The sequence below is a fragment of the Chiloscyllium plagiosum genome, unplaced genomic scaffold (genome assembly GCF_037043375.1).
Source record: "Chiloscyllium plagiosum isolate Xiang-an unplaced genomic scaffold, Cpla_swu_hap1 HiC_scaffold_3, whole genome shotgun sequence".
Classification (NCBI taxonomy): domain Eukaryota; kingdom Metazoa; phylum Chordata; class Chondrichthyes; order Orectolobiformes; family Hemiscylliidae; genus Chiloscyllium; species Chiloscyllium plagiosum.
Genome location: NW_028270141.1, coordinates 3142550 through 3164729, shown reverse-complemented (window position 1 = coordinate 3164729; position 22180 = coordinate 3142550). Strand labels below are relative to the sequence as shown.

At 43.2% G+C, this 22180-nt stretch overlaps 1 protein-coding gene across 12 annotated transcripts in view; it reads right to left on the bottom strand.

The window, feature by feature from the left end:
- Nucleotides 1-22180, bottom strand: part of dnmt3ab (DNA (cytosine-5-)-methyltransferase 3 alpha b) — a 627694-nt gene that overhangs the window by 276682 nt on the left and 328832 nt on the right. The gene's annotated exons all lie outside the window — the stretch shown is intronic.

Below are 22180 nucleotides of genomic sequence, written 5' to 3'. Positions count from 1 at the left end.
GGCAAATTTCAGAATTTTCACAATTACAAATAAATTACAGCTTGCTCATATTGATATCTTTTATACTTTCAGGATATCCCAAAATGCTATTGTGTTCAGTGTCAAGTGGATGATCCAGCTCAGTCTCCTCCTGTGATGGTGCGGAGCATGGGAGGACACTAAGATGTCGTGTGCTCCAGAATTAGCCCCATCCTTGCCCAGCTGTTCCTGTACAGCTACAACATTGGTATCTGCCAACTTAATGGAACATTTCCCAGGTATATCCTGTTCTCAAAAAGCAGGACAAGTCTACCCCGACCAATTACCAATCCATCGGTCTACTCTTGATCATCAGTAAAGTGATGGAAGGTGACATCAACAGTGCTATCAAGCAGCACCTTCTCAGCAATAACCTGCTCAATGATGCCCAGTTTGGGTTCCACCAGGGTCACTCAGTTCCTGGCCTCATTCTAGCTTTGCTCACAGCAAGGACAGAAGAGCTGAATTCCAGAGGGGAGGGGAGAGTGGCAGCCCTTGACATCAAGGCTACATTCGACCAAGTGTGGCATCAAGGAGCCCTAGCAAAACTGGAATAAATGAGTATTGGGGCAAACTTCTGGGGAGACCCTGAGGCAGAGCCAAAGGCAGACCCAGAAACAGACCCTAAGACACACCTTGAGACAGAACAGAGACAGAGACAGACCCTGAGACAGACCCTGAGACAGACCCTGAGACAGACCCAGAGACAGACCCAGAGACAGACCCTGAGACAGACCCTGAGACAAACCCAGAGACAGACGTGGAGGCAGACCCAGAGAGGGAGTGACTGTATAAATCTACAAGAAACTTGGGAAGTATCTTAACCCTAACAGGGCAAATAGGGTCAGAAACAGTATGTTTAATATTAAAAATTATTGTAATTTTGTTCTTAATAAAGTGGGGCTGTTTTACTTTGGTACTGGCTTGTGTTTATTTAGATTTGACTGCTTCAGTATTGTGGGACATCTGGGCAAATTCACTCATAATATTATGGTCAGAGTTGTCTGCAACTTGTTTAAAGAGGAAAGCCAGCAATAGGAAGATGGTTGTGATTGTTGGAGGTCAGTCATCTCAGCTGCAGGCAATCTCTGCAGGAGTTCCTCAGAGTGCTGTACTAGGTCCAACCATCTTCAGCTGTTTCATCAATAATTTTCCCTCCATCATAAGGTCGAAGTGGGAATGTTTGCTGATGATTGCACAATGTTCAGCCCTACTCGTAACTTCTCAGATACTAAAGCAGCCCATGTCCAAATGCAACAAAATATTATCCAGTTCTGGTCTGACAAGTGGCAGGTAACATTCACAACACAGAAATGCCAGGCAATGACCATCTCCAATAAGAGCCAATCTAACCATCATCCTTTGACATTCCAAACGAGAAAATGCTGGAAAATCTCAGCAGGTCTGGCATCTGTAAGGAGAAAGTGAGGTCTGCAGATGCTGGAGATCAGAGATGGAAATGTGTTGCTGGAAAAGCGCAGCAGGTCAGGCAGCATCTAGGGAACAGGAGAATCGACGTTTCGGGCATTAGCCCTTCTTCAGGAATGAGGAAAGTTGGTCCAGCAGGCTAAGATAAAAGATAGGAAGGAGGGACTTGGGGGAGGGGCGTCGGAAATGTGATAGGTGGAAAGAGGTCAAGGTGAGGGTGATAGGTCAGACTGGGGTGGGGGCGGAGAGGTCGGGAAGAAGATTGCAGGTTAGGAAGGCGGTGCTGAATTTGATGGATTTGACTGAGACAGGCTGGGGGGAGGGGAAATGAGGAAACTGGTGAAATCCGAGTTCATCCCTTGTGGTTGGAGGGTTCCTAGCCGGAAGATGAGACGTTCTTCCTCCAACCGTTGTTTCGCTGTGGTCTGACGATGGAGGAGTCCAAAGACCTGCATATCCTTGGTGGAGTGGGAGGGGGAATTGAAATGTTGAGCTACAGCGTTTCAGAGAACACCTCTGGGACACCCGGACCAACCAACCCAACCACCCTGTAGCTCAACAACTCTTGCAGGGCAAGAGTTATCACAATGCGATTAGGCAAGATTTCAGATGCATAGGATGGGGAAGGAAACTGCAGGGTATGGGCATAATAGAAATGTGGAGCTTATTCAAGGACCAGCTACTGTGTGTCCTTGATAAGTATGTGCCGGTCAGACAGGGAGGATGTTGTCCAGCGCGAGTGCCGTGGTTTACTAAAGAAGTTGAATCTCTTGTCAAGAGGGAGAAGAAGGCTTATGTTAGGATGAGATGTGATGGCTCAGTTAGGGTGCTTGAGAGTTAGATGTTAGCCAAGAAATATCAAAAGAGAGATCTAAGAAGAGCCAGGAGAGGACATGAGAAGTCATTGGTGGTGAGGATCAAGGAAGATTAGATTAGATTACTTACAGTGTGGAAACAGGCCTTTCGGCCCAACAAGTCCACACCGACCCTCCGAAGAGCAACCCACCCAGTCCAATCCCCTACATTTACCCCTTCACCTAACACTACGGGCAACTTAGCATGGCCAATTCACCTAACCTGCACATTTTTGGACTGAAGGACTTTTCCTTGAAACATCGATTTTCCTGCTCCTCGGATGCTGCCTGACCTGCTGTGCTTTTCCAGCACCACTCTAATCTAGGATCAAGGAAAACCCTAAGGCTTTCTACAGCTATATCAGGAATAAAAGAATAACTAGAATAAGATTAGAGCCAATCAAGCTTGTACTAGGAAGTTGTGTGTGGAGTCAAAGGAGATAGGGGAAGTGCTAAATGAATATTTTTCCTTAGTATTCACACTAGAAAAAGACAATGTGGTCAAGGAGAATACTGAGATACAGGCTACTAGACTAGATGGGAATGAGGTGCAGAAAGAGGAAATGTTAGCAATTCTGGAAAGTGTAAAAATAGATAAATTTCCTGTGCCAGTTGGGATTTATTTCCTAGGATTCTCTGGGAAGCCAGGGAGGAGATTGCCAAGCCTTTGGTTTTGATCTTTATGTCATCATTGTCTACCGGAAAAGTGCCAGAAGACTGAAGGATAGCAAATAGCAAGAAGAGGAGTAGAGACAACCTGGTAATTATAGACCAGTGAGACTTACTTTGGTTGTGGGTGAAGTGTTGAAAAGGGTTATGAGAGATAGGTTTTATAATCACCTCGAAAGGAATAATTTGATTAGAGGTAGTCAACATGGTTTTGTGAAGGGTAGATCATGCCTCACAAACCTTATTGAGGTCTTTGAGAAGGTGACCAAACAGGTAGATGAGGGTAAAGTGGTTGGTGTGGTGGAAATGGATTTCAGTAAGGTGTTTGATAAGGTTCCCCATGGTAGGCTATTGCACAAAATATGGAGGCATGGGATTGAGGATGATTTAGTGGTTTGGATTAGAAATTGGCTAGCTGAAAGAAGACAGAGGGTGGTAGTTGATGGGAAATATTCATCCTGGAGTTCAGTTACTAGTGGTGTACCACAAGGATCTGTTTTGGGTCCACTATTGTTTGTCATTTATGTCAATGACCTGGATGAGGGCGTAGAAGGATGGGTTAGTAAATTTGTGGATGACACTAAGGTCGGTGGAGTTGTTGATAGTGACAAAGGATGTTGTAGCTTACAGAGGGACATAGAAAAGCTGCAGAGCTGGGCTGAGAGGTGGTAAATGGAGTTTAATGCAGAAAAGTATGGGGTGATTCACTTTGGAAGGAGTAACAGGAATGCAGAGTACTGGGCTAATGGTAAGATCCTTGGTAGTGCAGATAAGCAGAGAGATCTCAGTGTCCACGTACATAGATCCCTGAAGGTTTCCACCCAGGTTGATAGGGCTGTTTAGAAGGCACAGTGTGTTAGCTTTTATTGGTGGAGGGATTGAGTTTCTGAGCCATGAGGTCATGCTGCAGCTGTACAAAACTCTGGTGCAGCCACATTTGGAGTATGGTGTACAGTTCTGGTCATCACATTATAGGAAGGATGTGGAAGCTTTGGAAAGGGTTCAGAGAGGATTCACTAGGATATTCCCTGGTATGGAGAGTAGGTCTTATGAGGAAAAGCTGAGGGACTTGAGGCTATTTTCATTAGAGAGAAGGTTGAAAGGTGACTTAATTGAGACATATAAGATAATCAGAGGGTTAGATAGTTTGGGCAGTGACAGCTTTTTTTCTGCGGATGGGGATGGCTAGCACGAGGGGATATAGCTTGAAATTGAGGGATGATAGATATAGGACAGATATCAAAGGTAGTTTCTTTACTCAGAGAGTAGTAGGGGTGTGGAACACACTGCCTGCAACAGTAATAGACACACCAACTTCCAGGGCATTTAAATGGTCATTAGATGGACATATGAATGATAATGGAATAGCGTAAGTTCTATGGGCTTCAGATTTAGTTCCACAAGTCAGTGCAACATCGAGGGCCAAAGGGCCTGTATTGTGCTGTATTCTTCTATGTTCTATGTTCAGTATCAGGACAGCATATTCAGGCTCACAAACACACACATTGTCTCCTGAATCTCTCATCATGCAGTCACGATAAACCATAAACAAGGTGTACTTGTTTTGATACAAGATGACAATCCAAATATGTTGCTGACTTGTGATCCAAACTCTCACACCTCATATACTATGGCAAGGCAGGATTTTCAGATAAATGAAACCAAACTCTGCGGATGCTGGAAAAGTGAAACAAAAACTGAAATTGATGGAGAAATTCAGCAGGTCTGGCAGCATCTGTGGAGAGAAAGCAGTTAATATTTTGGGCCCAGTGTCTCTTCATCCCTGACCAAATGCTCACTCTGCTTCCTCTCCACAGATGCTGCCAGACCTGCTGAGTTTCTCTGGCTTTTTCAGTTTTTGTTCCAGGATTTTCATATCTTCTTTACTAAGGATACAACTTCAACACTTAAAATGTTGCGGTGAAGGTGAATTAGGCTTCCAAAAATGAATGTGCAAAATCATTTTGAGGATAAGATAATGGCAATGTGCTTCTCTCTCTGCTGTTGTTTGCGGTGTTGAAGTTTGTTAACAAGTAATAACAGAGTAATGTAGGGCCACTAGGGGGCCCTGGAACCAAGGTTTTGCTCAAAACTGGAAACCATATGTTTTACAATCAGACCTGAACCTATTTCCTGCTGTTGTGACATTGAATATATAACTGAGACCAGAATTTCTCATATGATAATAGTATAAGAAAATGTTTAAAAATACAAGTCACAGTTAATTCTATGGGACAACATCCCAGGCAATTTTTGAGAGATATAAACATGAATCACACTTGTTAATCCAATGGCGTATTTCTCAGGTACAAGGGTGGGAGGTTTAGTCTGCTTGGAGAAAACATGACTGTGGTGGATTTAGTTGCATTAAAATGGAATCTGTGGCATACCATGGCTTTAAGAGGTGTCTTTATGTCCATTTTTAAATGAAGAAAGGTTGAGGCAGAGGTCTCAAGTGGTCTGTTCCAAGTCAATAAAGTGAACAGCTTGTGACGCCTTGGATTTAAAAACAAAATTGAATCAATAAAAGCAGCCTGAATGGGTGGAGTCAGGCTTCCATAGAACCAGGGTTTTAGTTTAGCTTCTGGCAGTTGGTGGGGTTTTGACGTTTGCTGTGGAAGCTGCCGTACCTCTCTCTTTACTAGGATTCTCTCTTGATGTTCTTTCCTCCTGGACTGGAGGAGACTGCATGTGAGGAAATCTAATATACTAAATTTGTCTTTGCTTAGGGTATGTTTATGGCGTGTTACTGTATTGGAACAGTTGCTGTTTAGTAGTTAACTAATCTATCACTCCAATAGAGTTAAAGTTAGATCAATTTTTCTTTCTTATGTTTGTATTTTAACTGTAGTATAAGAATAAACTGTGTGTTTTGCTTAAAGCTGACTAGTATAACTAATCAAATTGCATCTGGAACACAGCACCTTACACTTGCCTTTAAATAAGAAAAAGTTAGGGTCTGGACTATCTCCTTGATATATCTGAAAGGGGCGGGGGGGGTGGGGTCTGGCTATAACAGAACACGGGTGCAAATATGACCAACTCAGGTTTAAAAGTCTCTTCTGGTAGGGATCAGGAGAGTTATCTTTTCTCGAGGTGAGTAACTATAACACATTGATGAGGTTGAACAGCCACAGATTTTTAAAATAACTTTTTCATAGGATATGGATGTGGCAAGGCCAGCATTTGTTCCCCATCATGAAATGCTGAAATGAGAGACTTCCTGGGGATAGTTGGAATTAGAGTTTCATGGAGGTCAGACCAGCTCAGGAAAGCAGATTTCAATCTTGAAAGGACATGAGCAAACTGCATGTTGTTTTTATAAAAGTCAGTGACAGTTTCACATTGCGGAGTTGTTAACTGAACTCAAATTCCACCAGCTACATTAAATGTAGAATGTTGGGCTAGGTATCTGGTTTGCTCGTTCAGCAAGATTACCACTCACCATCCTCCCTCTGCTGTTTTTAGCAACCACTGCAATTTGATGGCTGTGGGGTGAGTTTCCCTGAGGATTGGAAACACCAATAATGAAAGGGACCTGAGAACTGCCAGCTAGTGGGTAGCTAGGTATCCAGCACTGCTCAGGGGACAGGAACATCAGTACAGTTTCCCCACTAACCCTGCTCCAACTGGTCTAATGTGGGAACTGCCTCCCTCCAATGATCTCCAGACCCCTATAGGTTTGGTTGATGTAGAGACATAGGGGAGAGGTGTGGGAGGAGGCCATTCGATCTTTCGAGCCTGCTGCACCATTCAATATGATCCTGGTTGATCATCGAGCTCAGTACCCTAATCCCACCCTCCCCCCCATCCCATGATCCCACATCTACCTCCTTCTGGAAATACAATGTTTTGACCTTGAGCACTTTCTATGGTCATGAATTCCACAGGCTCCCCACTCTCTGGGTGAAGACATTTCTCCTCACCTCAGTTCTAAAACGTTATCCTTATCCATTATCCTTAAACCATGATCCCTCATTCTGGGCTCCCCCAGTATCATGACCATCCTTCCTGCATCTAACCTGTCCAGTCATGTTGGAATTTTACAGATTTCTCTGAGATTGTCCCTCCCATATTCTTCTAAACTCCAGTGAATATTGTTTTAACTGACCTAATCTTACCTCAGGTGACTCCTTGCACCACAATCTAATTAATCGATCCCAAATGCCTGCTACATCCACAATCTGATCTCCAGGTGACCATTTTCTCTGCCCTGTGTTCTGATCTCCAAAGGCAGCCCATTGCTGACAATCCCTCTCCACCTTCTCCAGCAGCAAGCCTGGCTTGCTCATTGGCTATGGCAAGAAAGCAGTAACTCCAGAATGAGTAGTTACACATATAGTAATACTTCAAGAATCCTTAGATTGAGGGAAAATCCCAGCAAATGGGAAAACTGCCAATGTAACAACTTTATTCCAAAAGGGAGGGAGACAAAAAAAAAACTATATACCACTAAACTTAACATCTGTCACTGGGAAAATGCTAGAGTCCACTGTCATAGCAGAGCCTTTAGAAATACATAGTATAATCAAGCAGAGTCAGCATGGCTTCATGAAGGGAAAATCATGACAAAACCATTTATTAGATAAAGTAGGATAGATAAAGGGGAACCAGGAGATGTAATATATTTTTAAAAGGTCTTTGATAAAGTACCACTCATAAGGCTCCTTAATAAGAGTCCATGATACTGGGAGTAACATGTTAACATGGATAGTTGATTAGCTAGCTAACAGATGACGGAGAGTTGGGATAAATGGGACATTTTCAGGACCGCTGGGGTCAGTGCTGGAGCCACAATTATTTTCAATGCGTCTTGACATGGATGAGGGAAGTGAAGGTACTATCACCAACTTTGGAGATGACACAAAAATAGCTGAAAATGCAAGTCATGAAAAGAGTGCATAGAGGGGTTACAGACAGATTATGTGAATGGACAGAAACTTGGAAGATGGAATATGATGTTGGAAATGTGAAGTTATGCAATTCGGCATGAAGAATACAAAAAAAGCTGAATTTTATTCAAGTTAGGAATGATTGGTGAAAGCTGCAGAATGGGAATTTGGGGGTTTCTTGTCAAAACAAACTGCAAGTTCAGAGGGTCACAGCAAAGACAAGTAGACTGTTGACTTTTATTGCAAAGGAAATGGAAATACAAATAGTGAGGTCTATATCAGACCACAGTTGGAATACTGTGAACAGTTTTAGTCCCCGTTTCTAAGGAAACCTGTACTGGCAATGGAGGCCGTCCAGAGGAAGGTTCACTGGGTTGATTCCGGGTCTGGACTGTCTGGACAGACATTCTCAAGAGAAGAGGTTGTGTAGGTTGGGCTTGTACTCATGAGCACAGACTTTATTGAAACATAAAATGACTCTAAGCAGCTTGACATGCAGGGAGGTTTTTCCCCTTGGGGGAGAGTGTAGAGCCACAGGGTACAAGCTCAGAGAAAGGGGGTCACCCATTTAAGACAGAGGTAAGAAATATTGTTTCTCTCAGAAGGTAGTGAATCTGTGGAATTCTTCAGCACGGAGGGCTGTCGAGGCTGGGTTGCTTAGCATATTTCAAGGCTGAGACAGACTTTTAATCAGCTATGACCTAATCGAAAGGCAGAGAAATCGTCCTAGCCCAGAATGGTTCAGCTTGATTTTCAAACATGTTTAGAAGGATAGACAATGACAATCATGTTCATAGCTGGCACATACCCATCATGTATGTTCAAACTGTGAAGCAGTGTCTTGTTGCTAAGAAATAGGGGGCCCAGGTTGAGGCAGAGAATGATTTCCTTCGGTAACAATCTTGGACTTTGAGATTAATTGCTGTTTGAATTTTCCATTGCGAGGACGACGTGCCATGTATTTGTTGCCAAAAACAGTGATGGCATAATCTTGTTTTTAATTCCAGTAACTCTTTCACCTCACATTCCCGAAACTGGGCAGGTAAGATATAAGCCAATGGAAAATGGAATATGTAAGTAGAAACCCAAACCCCGGTTTTCAGCTCCTCTACTCCAGTCCTTTCTGACTCCCACCACAAAAAAACAGGTCTTGGAGGATTTATATTTGCAGCAGATAAACTCAAGGCTCACTTCACATAAAAGAATGAGAAAACGTTCACTGAAGTTCAAGTAGTGTTTAACTATGTAACTATTATGTGTAGTATGCAAACAGCAGTTACTCAAATCTCCGTTAATATTATTGAGGAGGGCTGACTCCATTTTCTCTGTGGTTTACAGGATAGTGTTAGCAATCTTTATTAATGTGTATAATGATATAGCTGCACATATTTCCTATTCATCCTGCACACAAATTGTGTAAGACTGCTTTGTCACATTTAAAAATCACACAACACCGGGTTATAGTCCAACAGGTTTAACTGGAAGCACTAGCTTTCGGAGCACCGCTCCTTCAACAGCTGGTTGTGGAGGACACAATTGTAAGACACAGAATTTATAGCAAAAGTTTACAGTGTGATGTAACTGAAATTGTACATTGAAAAATACCTTGATTGTTTGTTAAGTCTCTCATCTGTTAGAATGACCATGATCGTTTCACTTTGTTCATTTGTAAATCACAAAACTTTTTTATAAAGTTATATTGTCAGGTTAACTGTAACGATCGGTGTCAACACATTATCTGGGCTGACACCAATTGTTAAAGTTAACCTGAGAATGTAACTTTTAAAAAATGTTTTGTGATTTACATATGAACGAAGTGAAACTAACATGGTCATTCTAACAGATGAGAGACTTAACAAACAATCCAGGTATTTTTCAATGTATCATTTCAGTTACATCACACTTTAAACTTTTGCTTTCAATTCTGTATGTTACAATTGTGTCCTCCACTATCACCTGATGAAGGAGCGGTGCTCCGAAAGCGAGTGCTTCCAATTAAACCTGTTGGACTATAACCTGGTGTTGTGTGATTTTTAACTCGGTTCGAAGAAGTCATCCAAATTCATGGACCAGATTTGGAGGACCCAATTTGCGGTGCTAGAAGCTGGGCAGGAGATAAAAAATAAAATGGCCGTATATGTTGTATTTACTTTTCCAGCAATGTTCACTAAAAAAGAGGAAGTAAGCTGGAACTGCTCATTCAGAAGTTGCCAGCACCATTCTGGAAAAGCTTCTTCAATTTTCATCAAAGAGACTCCATTTTGCAAACCTTTGTAAACACATCTGGTCAGGAGAGACGTGAACCTTGGATTGGAGGTGGGAAGTGTCCAAATTGTGAGTAAAACGGCATGCCCCTTTACAGTTCATTGTGAAATGTCATACTCCTTTTGCTAGAGTATTGACAGTGCTGTGATTGGAAAAAGTAAGTGACCAGGAAATAATGTGATTGCCAGACTGTGAATTCTGACAAATGGAAAGTTGTAAAATGGAAGAACAGCTCTGCAGGTGTAGAAAAGTCATCAACTCCTTTGGAGCAGATAAGCACACGGGATAAAGTGTTTTTCTGAATTGTAAAATATTGAAAGATTTGTTCAATGTGAGATCATGGTGGCATGGGGGTTAGCACTGCTGCCACACAGCGCCAGAGACGAGGGTTCAATTCCCACCTCAGGCGACTCTCTGTGTGGCGTTTGCACATTCTCCCTGTGTCTGCGTGGGTTTCCTCTGGGTGCTCCGGTTTCCTCCCACAGTCCAAAAATGTGCAGGTTAGCTGAATTGGCCATGCAAAATTGCCCGTAGTGTTAGGTGAAGGGGTAAATGTAGGGGAATGGGTCTGGGTGGGTTGCTCTTTGGAGGGCCAGTGTGGACTTGTTGGGCCAAAGGGCCTGTTTCCACACTGTAAGCAATCTAACCAATATCTAGCAGTTTAAGTTTTTCCCATTGCATTTATTCATCCTTCAAATATCATCTTAGCCATCTGTTTGGCTATTTGAAGTCTTTGGCATGTCTGAGTATTTAGTGGTCTTCAAAAGCACTAATAAATTTTGTTCTGTGGGGACTGTTTACACAGCTGTGCTGGAAAATGTAGGTTTGATGTTTTGGCTGTATTACAAACCATTAATGTATTTTAGACTGCAATTCTTTTTTTAATACAGCATTTTTAGGAGACTGCAGGTTTGGTGATTTTGAAAGATTTATGAGCTAACAGGATAATGTTTTTTCAAATGCCTTTTCAAGTGATGTTTGTTTATTCTGACAGATTTATGAGCTTTTCAACGACTTCCAAATGCTACTTTTGGTTTCATAATTTCTGCATATGAAGTGGATGCTGGATGTGAAGGTTGCAGGGAGAGTAGAGAGAGGATAAAGGGGATAAGGTGGTTGAAAAGAGGGTAAAAGGGCATACAGATGAAGAGAATGTAAAGTGATAAAGGAATGAATGAAGGCATGAGGATGAGCAGAGCTTTAAACAAATCTCCTGATCTGAGTTGATGTATCCTCCTGTGAATGGAAGTAGGCCTTTCCACCTTGCAGCCTCAGATTCAGCCCAACTTTGTCTCCACTTCTAGTGACAGGCCTGACCCTAGGTCACCCCACCTCTGCTAGTGGAAGTCCACCATAATCATTCACAAAGAGGTAGGATTACAATGCCACAGAAATCTCTGGTATCTAATTCCCACCTCCATGATGAAAATCCCAGCCAATGTGCACAAGGTGAGGCTTTAAGTGTTATCACTCTTTTAAATGAGGCAGTTCTGCAGAGGTCAGAATTTGAATAGTTGCTCCATCCCTCTTACAATTAAACTTCAGTACGCAGCATCACTCCAGTTTCTGTTCTGCTACTTTTAGTTAATTCTGTCACTACTTACTTAGAGCTCAATCTGAATCTCAGTCAGAAAACCAAAATACTCTTTACGGGAAATCACATTTTAGGTGTTTTTAAAATAGATTTAATAATTTAATCTATAAATTCTGTTACAGAAATCTTTCTGAGTCATCTCTTATTTTGAGACCTCTTCCTCATTGTGCATTTCAATCATTGTTTTTAGATGGGGACAGGTGAAAGTATATCAGATATTTCTTGAGAATACAACAAAGACAATTAACATTCAGGATTTATTAGAAAGACGCACAATGGTGTAGAGGAAGATTTGTTCAACTGAATACAACCACAGATCCGTAGCCATTCACTATAAAGCATTTCAATGGATATCAGACACACTTCTGAATTCCTCAGGAAAAAGAACAAGAGATTGTCCTTTCAGAGTTTAATAATTATCCAATCTCTACAGACATGGTTTATCGAATCATGACCTCCTGTATAGAGCTATGACAGCAGTACAACAGGATTGAGTGGATATTGTTCCCATATTAAAGAGACAGTTTTGATTGATCCTGCTTTCAGAGCATAATTCAAAATTAATTAACTTTTGCCACTTCCCTATGATTACAATTTTGGAAGGGTAGCAGGCACAATAATCCAAAACCCACCTTTTAAAACAGATTTGCAGACCTATGAAGAAGGAGACAGCATCATCTGGATTGGTCCCAGTGACCCAGACTGGAAAATACATGACAGTGAATGTCAGGCAAAAACAGGGTAAGGATTGGCTATTGTCCTTCTCACGGCATGACACTGATTAATTTCAGTCAGTATGAATTGCTTTTCTCAGAGGCACGTGTATTACGGCCTTACCACATCATATCACACGGCAGAATTCATCTGTCACATTTCACTCATGATTCAGCATGCATTGCAATAACTGTCACTTTTCAGCATATAGGAAACAAGAAACAGGAATTAAAAATTGTTTTTCTCTACAAAGATGCTGCCAGACTGATTGAATATTTCCAGCACTTGCTGTTTCAATTCAGATTTCCAGTATCCATGGTATTGCACTTTTATTCAGGAATAAGAATGGTTACTTCAGGCTATCGTGTCATCAGCTTTCATCAATCACACAAACCTGCTCTTTTATCAATTCAACACAGTTGACTTAATCTCCCAGTGAAATATTTTGCTAAGTTTCTTGCACTTTTCCAAAGCAATGTCAAGTCCAGCTGCAGATAGTCAAGCTGGCCCTACCTCTGCACTTGTTGCCTTCCCTGGGATGACATATTTATGATCTCAGCACCTAAGGGAGTCTTCTGTTTCACAGACCGTTCAATCAATCCTACCTACACCTGACCTTTTAATTCTCAATAGTATATATAAATATATTTTTGTTCAGTTCTTTGAAGATGTTAACTGACACAATTTCAATTGGTTTGATTAAGGAGGATAAAATTCAGAAGCAATGTCAAGATGAAAGCGCTTACAATCTTGTCAATGTATTTTAAGTAAAATTGAGTTTCAAATGCCATTGAGAACTGCTTTTGAGTTAATGTTATTTGGAAATCACTTCCTCCTGCCTTGGGATATGATGCAGTGACAGCATATCATTCGAACCCCTCAAAAAGGTTAATGGAGTTAGCCTAGTCTTCACAAACATGAAAAAGCTACCTGCAGTTCTGAAATGAACTGTCTCTTTCAGTTGGACAGAAATCATTACTTCAATAATACTAGATGACACTAATTCATCCTCTAGGATACTTAGGGTCATGATGCCCTTTCAAAGGAAATTCTAATTATCCAGTTTTATGACAAACATCTGTAAGCAGAGTAAGATAAGAAGTGTTGATAATGCCATAAGTTACTGTGGACAGTAAGTATATCAAAGGGGCAGGGTCCAAAATGGGTGTGGAGCGTTACTTTTCATTAGCTGAGGTCACACTGAAAGATATATTTGCAGACTGGAATCTCAAATGGGTTTTTCACTGATCATTTAGGTTTCTTCACTGCTCATCAAGAATTACCCGAAGTGTTAGACAAAGATGTGTTTGTAAGTGGAACAACTTCTGATCGATATTTTTGGAGTGTCAATAACATGAAATGTGGCTACTTATCCAATGGTCAATTTTCATTGAGTAATTGAATTGTACACTTGAACTGAAAAGGCCAATGGATAGAATTCTGTGGAGGCTGCAGTAAACTGAGCTGGAAGGCTGGCCCATTCTCACAACTGGTTAGAGATGGGGCTGGATTTTGCCAGCAGCAGTCTTATTAAGGATGGCACTGACTACAGGAACTGCCATGCCAATCAAAGTGCTGACAGCTCAGCAGTGTCGGTAATGCCACGGGAGATGAGCACTTTTGGTCCAGTGTCCTTGAAGATAGGTAGATGGGGGGTGCCAGTCTCAAACTGGCAGAGTAAAGGTGGGAGGTGGGCAGTGGTCTTACTGAGAACTGGGGGTGTGAATGCTATGTGGATCAGTCACTGCCACCAGGGGACTCCTGCTCAGAAAGAAGACACCACCCATGTCCACTGGAAGAGCACCATCATTTGCCTCAATAAAAGCAAACTACTGCAGATGCTGGAAGTCTGAAATGAAACAGGAACTGCAGGAGGCTCTCAGCAGCATTGTCCCAGCTGGGTTCTGAAGAATAATCACGTCAGACTCAAAAACTTTAACTCTGTTTCTCTCTTCACGGTTACTGCTGGACCTGCAGAATTCCCTGCTTTTATAACCATCATTTACACAGAGGCTTACCCACCCCAGGATGAGGGTCTTGGTGGGTGAACCTAGTTACCATATTCCTCTGGCGTTGCAGCCCTCCACATTGCCGACCTTCCTTCATTTGCTTACCAAACATTTCTATCCATTATGTATTATGTTGGGCTGCATTATAAAGTGCAGCAAGGGCAGTTCTCCAAGCTGATAATTTTTGGGAAAACTCTCCAAGTGTTTTTTTGTCAGGGCTTGACAATAACTGACATTAATATAACATTTTTAACCAAAAGAGGCATTGCAAAGTATTTCACAGAGGCATAATCACACATGCCAAGGCTAACAGTTTATTTTTATTGTAATTAATGTTGCAGTAAGATGGTGACTAAAAGCTTAATGAATGTGGTGAGTTTTAAACTGACAATAGACAATAGACAATGAGTGCAGGAGTAGGCCATTCTGCCCTTCGAGCCTGCACCACCTTTCATTATGATCATGGCTGATCATCCTCAATCAGTATCCTGTTCCTGCCTTATTTCCATAACCCTTGATTCCACTATCCTTGAGAGCTCTATCCAACTCTTTCTTAAACGAATCCAGAGACTGGGCCTCCACTGCCTTCTGGGGCAGAGCATTCCACACACCCACCACTCTCTGGGTGAAGAAGTTTCTCCTCATCTCTGTCCTAAATGGCCTACCCCTTATTTTTAAGCTGTGTCCTCTGGTTCGGGACTCACCCATCAGCGGAAACATGTTTCCTGTCTCCAGATTGTCCAATCCTTTGATAATCTTATACGTCTCAATCAGATCCCCTCTCAGTCTTCTAAACTCAAGGGTATACAAGCCCAATCGCTCCAATCTTTCAACATAAGATAGTCCCGCCATTCCAGGAATTGACCTCGTGAACCTACGCTGCACTCCCTCAATAGCCAGAATGTCTTTCCTCAAATTTGGAGACCAGAACTGCACACAATATTCCAGGTGTGGTCTCACCAGGGCCCTGTACAGCTGCAGAAGAACCTCTTTGCTTCTATACTCAATCCCTCTTGTTATGAAGGCCAGTATGCTATTAGCTTTCTTCACTACCTGCTGTACCTGCATGCTTACCTTCACTGACTGGTGTACAAGAACACCCAGATCTCTCTGTACTGCCCCTTTACCTAACTTGACTCCATTTAGGTAGTAATCTGCCTTCCTGTTCTTGGCACCAAAGTGAATAACCATACATATATCTACATTAAACTGCATCTGCCATGCATCTGTCCACTCACCTAACCTGTGCAGGTCACCCTGTAATCTCCTAACATCCTCCTCACATTTCACCCTGCCACCCAGCTTTGTATCATCAGCAAATTTGCTAATGTTACTATTAATACCATCTTCTATATAATTAATATATATTGTAAAAAGCTGCGGTCCCAGCACTGATCCCTGCGGTACCCCACTGGCCACCGCCTGCCATTCTGAAAGGGAGCCGTTTATCACTACTCTTTGTTTCCTGTCAGCCAACCAATTTTCAATCCAAGTCAGTACTTTGCCCCCAATACCATGCGCCCTAATTTTGCTCACTAAATTTAAAAAAAAACCCAGATGAAGGGATTAAGGGGGTTGGGAATTGAAAGGTTGGGGTTGAGGGTATCCGGGCTTAGGGATGAGGTTGCATGAAGAGTGATCTGAAGGACTGGGTTGATATTTCTGTCAATGGAGACAGGCCTTTTAACTTGGGAATTAGCCTGCTTCTCTCTCCACCTCTGTCACTACCTTCTTTGGAAGGCCCCACTCCAGACCAAGTGATGACAATAACCTCTTTTAGCACGATTGAGGCAAATTCTCACTATCCACCTCCATTGGGAAAATTCTGGTCCTGATGTTAAAAGGCAGTGTAATAATATGAAAGTCTTGAGTGTTGAGGCAGGGTTTCATTCATATTTGAGAAAAGCCCTCAGTTCTGATTAAGGTCATTAAGCTGAACTGTTAATTCTGTTTCTCTCTCTCCACAGATGCTGCCAGATTTGGCTGAGTATTTGCAGCATTTTCTGTTCCTATTTCAGATTTCTAGCATCCACAGCAGTTTTGCTGCTGTATTCATGTCTGTGAATGACATGGCCAAGGTGAGGAAGTGGAGGGCATCAAGGTCAAATTGTTCAATTAATCCAGATTTAATTCCAGACAAACATTTGTGAGATATAATTGGACATGTAAGAATGTCAATGGAGGGCAGTCAGCTGGTGTCAACTCCCAGGGAACTGGATGAGAAAGAAAAGGCATTGGATGAGGATGGAATGATTTGGCAAATGATGCCAAAGGGTGCAGTGAGGTTTCAGAAGCCAAGTAAGAGGAGAAGGACAGTGCCACATGGTCCCAGTGGACATCATTTCTGATTTCGGCCGGTATTGTTTTTGTGTTATAGTAGGGATGTAAACCAGGTTAGAGAGATTCAGACACAACAGTTACAGGAAAAGGTAACAGAAAGGAAGACAACATATTCAAGAACTTTATAAAGAAATGAATGTTAGTTTACAAAAGTAACGGATCAATACTGACTATTTTTTAACGCAGAAAGAGATAGCTCCTGCTTTGAAAGGCAAGGTCCAATGCTGGAAGAGGAAGTCTTCCAGCACCACTGATCCAGTCGCCATTAAATGGCCATTGGTTTAAGGGGAACAGGATCAAAGAATTTGGAGGTGAATCTCAAAATTAAAATGAGATCAGAGAAGATGTGAATAAAGATAGAAGAGAAACTGATGAAAGATTCTGACTCATCTTTCCGATAAATTAAAACAGGAAAAATTTCACCAGATATGGATGATCACGGATCTACAGAAATGCCTATTTCCCACATTAAACTTAATTTAGCAATAGGTAGTCTAGTAGCAACGGGAACTAATGAAATCCAGCTTCTACACTCAGCATTCAATTAATATAATGCAAAATATTATCTTCAACAATGGAAACAACTGAAACTATGCTACTTAACTGTTTCATGCTGTGATTCACTCTAAAATCTAGTTTTCCAGTGAAAGGAGCATCCAGTTTATTCAAGAGTCCTATAGTGATTCTGTGGCAGTTATGGCTCCTGCCCTGAAATGTTATCTTCCAATCTCCCCCTGTCTGACATACCCCAATTACAATCCACTCTGAATTTGGAGTACAGAATAAAGGAATAGAGTAAAGAAATAGATTGCTGAAATGATACAATGCATTAGTCAGACCACCCCTGGAGTAAGGGAACCTTTTGGTTCCCTTACTTGAGGAGGGATGTCATTTTTTTCAGGCAGTTCAGAAGAGGTTCATCAGATTGATTCCAGCGACAAGAGGTTTGTCTGATGAAGAGAGATTGAGCAATTTAGCCCTTTACTGTCTGGAGTTTACAAGACTGAGAGAGAACCTAATTGAGGGATATGATGCGAAAGGGGATTGACAGAGTAGGCACAGAAAGGATACTTCCTCATATGGGGCTATCCCAAGTGAGAGATTAAATTATAGGATGAGGGATAGCAGATTGAAATCAGAGATAGAGGAATTACTTCCTGTGAAGGGTCATGAATCTGTGGCACTCACTGCCCCGGAGTGTGATGGATGCTGGGACATTTAGTAAATTTAAGGAGAAGATTGACAGATTCTTAATAAGTATTGGGTTGAAGGGTTATGGAGAGTGGGCAGGAAAGTGGAGTTGAGGCTGAGATGAGATCAGCCATGATTGTAGTGGGCTGAATGGCCTCCTCCTGCTCCTAGCTCTTTGTTCTTACCTTATATTTCTGCAGGAAATGGTTGCCTTACTCTTTCAATGGCTTTAATAGCTTTCAAAAAAGGGAACATCTTTGCAACTTTGTCCTCCTCACTCTGAAATTCCACCAGCTCTTCCTTGCTGCTGTATTGACAAATCTTGAATCCCCAGTACCATTATGTAATGTTTCCTACCTGTACTTTGAGCTTTGAAGATCTGTCTATCTGCATCTCAATGCCTTCTCTAATCGTCCCCTCCATTATGACATGACGGGTTAAGATTCACTGTCCAAAGTTTAACATTTCTCATTTCTTTGTGTTGAATTGCACCTTTCATCTTTCTGCCCAATTTGTTAACCTGCTAAATGCTTCTGTTAATCACTTGCTTTGTGGAAAATAAACCTTTAGTTTTACTTTTGCTTTGTTAGTGCCCTCGTCATGTTCTCAAGTGTTGAGCTCAAAGTCCAATTAAGAATTCTCAATATGTCAAAGACCTGCCTTATTTTATTGTATAAGAGAAAGTGAGGACTGCAGATGCTGGAGATCAGAGCTGAAAAATGTGTTGCTGGAAAAGCGCAGCAGGTCAGGCAGCATCCAGGGAGCAGGAGAATCGACGTTTCAGGCATAAGCCCTTCTTCAGGAATTAGGAGGGTGTGCCAAGCAGGCTAAGATAAAAGGTAGGGAGGAGGGACTTGGAGGAGGGGCGTTGGGAATGCATAGGTGGAAGGAGGTTAAGGTGAGGGTGATAGGCTGGAGAGGGCGTGGGGGCAGAGAGGTCAGGAAGAAGATTGCAGGTCAAGAAGGCGGTGCTGAGTCCGAGGGTTGGGACTGAGAAAAGGTGTGGGGGGAGGGGAAATGAGGAAGGTGGAGAAATCTGCATTCGTCCTTGTGGTTGAAGGGTTCCTAGGCGGAAGATGAGGCGCTCTTCCTCCAGGCGAAGTGTTGCCATGGTCTGGCGATGGAGGAGGCCAAGGACCTGCATGTCCTTGGTGGATTGGGAGGGGGAGTTAAAGTGTTCAGCCACGGGGTGGTTGGGTTGGTTGGTGCGGGTGTCCCAGAGGTGTTCCCTGAAACGTTCCGCAAGTAGGTGGCCTGTCTCCCCAATGTAAAGGAAGCCACATCGGGTGCAGCGGATGCGGTAAATGATCTGTGTGGAGGTGCAGGTGAATTTGTGCCGGATATGGAAGGATCCCTTGGGGCCTTGGAGGGAAGTGAGGGGGGAGGTGTGGACGCAAGTTTTGCATTTCTTGCGGTTGCAGGGGAAGGTGCCAGGAGTGGAGGTTGGGTTGATGGGGGGTGTGGACCTGACGAGGGAGTCGCGGAGGGAGTGGTTTCTCCGGAATGCTGATAGGGGAGGGGAGGGAAATATATCCTTGGTGGTGGGGTCTGTTTGGAGGTGGCAGAAATGACGAAGGATGATACGATGTATCTGGAGGTTGGTGGGGTGGTAGGTGAGGACCAGTGGGGTTCTGTCCTGGTGGCGATTGGAGGGGCGGGGTTCAAGGGTGGAGGAGCAGGAAGTGGAGGAGATGCGGTGGAGAGCATCGTCAACCACGTCTGGGGGGAAATTGCGGTCTTTGAAGAAGGAGGCCATCTGGGTTGTTCGGTATTGGAACTGGTCCTCCTGGGAGCAGATGCGGCGGAGGCGAAGGAATTGGGAATATGGGATGGCGTTTTTACAGGGGGCAGAGTGGGAGGAGGTGTAATCTAGGTAGCTGTGGGAGTCGGTCAGTTTATAGTAAATGTCTGTGTTGAGTCGGTCGTCTGAGATAGAAATGGAGAGGTTTAGGAAGGGGAGGGAGGAGTCTGAGATGGTCCAGGTAAATTTGAGGTCGGGGTGGAAGGTGTTAGTAAAGTAGATGAACTGTTCAACCTCCTGGTGGGAGCACGAGGTAGCGCCGATACAGTCATCAATGTAACGGAGGAAAAGGTGGGGGGGGGGTGGTGCTAGTGTAGCTGTGGAAGATGGGCTGTTCCATATATCTGATGAAGAGGCAGGCATAGCTAGGGCCCATGCGGGTGCCCATGGCTACTTCTTTGGTTTGGAGGAAGTGGGAGGATTGGAAAGAGAAGTTGTTCAGGGTGAGGACCAGTTCAGTCAGTCGAAGGAGGGTGTCAGTGGAAGGGTACTGGTTGGTTCGGCGGGAAAGGAAGAAGCGGAGGGCTTTGAGGCCTTTGTGATGGGGGATGGAGGTGTACAGGGACTGGATATCCATGGTGAAAATAAGGCGTTGGGGGCCGGGGAAGCGAAAATCATGGAGGAGGTGGAGGGCGTGGGTGGTGTCCCGAATGTAGGTGGGGAGTTCTTGGATGAAGGGGGACAGGACCGTGTTGAGGTATGCAGAGATGAGTTCAGTGGGGCAGGAGCAGGCTGAGACAATGGGTTGGCCGGGGCAGTCAGGTTTGTGGATTTTGGGCTGGAGGTAGAACAACAACAAGGGAGGTGCGGTGGTAGCTTGGCGCACCGACCTTTACACCACTGAGGCTAAACGCCAGCTCGCAGACACCTCCTCCTACTGCCTCCTTGACCATGACCCCACCTCCCACCACCAAACCATCATCTCCCAGACCATCCATAACCTCATCACCTCGGGGGATCTCCCATCCACCGCCTCCAACCTCATAGTCCCACAACCCCGCACCGCCCGGAGCAGTGAGTCCTGGAGTGGCGAATCCCGGAGAAGCAAGTCCTGGAGCAGCGAATCCCGGAGCATCGTGAGGGTAGCAAGTCCCAGGTGGAGACTAGCGAAAGGCAGGCAGTCCTGGAACTTACCTTGGAGCAGCTGAGTGCCAGTACGGAGGCTTCGAGTGGAATGGAGATGGCTGTTAGACTGGAGTCTGGTGTGGGCAGGAGGGTCAGACCATAGGCAGAGGCCCTACACTGAGCTGCTACACCCGTAATGTCTATTTGAAATGCCCTACCTTACTGTAATGTCAACCCTTTAATGGGTTCAATTCTAAATTCTGTAAAGTAATGCAACTACTTATATTCCTCTGTCGTATCCAAGTCTTGTACCGAGGTACTTGTACCTAAGATAGTGCCATAAGAGGTCGACATTGTAAATACTTTTCACTGTATTTCCACAATGCAGTACATGTGACATTAAAAGGATATTCTAATCTAACAAGCCTTTATCCATCAGGACTCTCCTGAGTTCCAGAATACACTGAGTTCACTGCAACATGACATCACATTAAATACCAAGTACATAACAACCCCCAAGAAAAAGTCTCAACAAATGCTGAAGGTTTGCTCAACCAGATCAGCCGTGACCTTATTGAATGCTGGAGTAGGCTCGATGGGCCAAAGGGCCTTGTACGTGCTATATTCTCATGGTGCAATGAAATCAGAACAGTTTACAATCTTTTCTGCTCTTTTGTTTCCATTCTTTATTTAAATAGCCAGTGTCCTGCGGCTAGCTACTTTAAGAAGTTGCAGGATCTCTGGTTCTGGTTTCGAATGAGAACTTTAGTCACAGTTCACAGCGAGCTTCTACATTCTGTACACCTGAAAACCAGGACAATGAAAACAAGGCTTTGTTCCTTGTGTTTTCTTTGTCTCTTAGTTTCAAACTGGCAAATAAAAGATCTAGAATTGTAACAAATTAAAAAGCAATAATCTGTGCAGACCTTACAGGACTAAGTCAGAGCAATTCACAGATTTATATTCTGCTGATTAGATTATGTCATGTTTACAAAACAGTGAGGGCAAGGTGCAAATATCTAAACCATGGAGGTATAAAATACAGATTACAAGGCCATGTGTCCTCCTGCTCTGTCTTTCCCCCTCCATTTTCTTGTTACGTTAATAAGAAACGTCTAAAGAGGAATGGGGAAACTACACCTAATGTTCATCTCCAAAGTGCTAATGTCATCTTTGAGCAAAGAAAATCTGCTAGTAACGAGTATTATTAAAAAAACTCCATTAATGTTGGACTTCAACTAGGTTTACATCAGAATGCATTACACTATCATACAATAGCGGCAACCAAATGAATAACTTGATACCTTTTAGCTAAGAACATTGTAGTAACCTTCTATCGT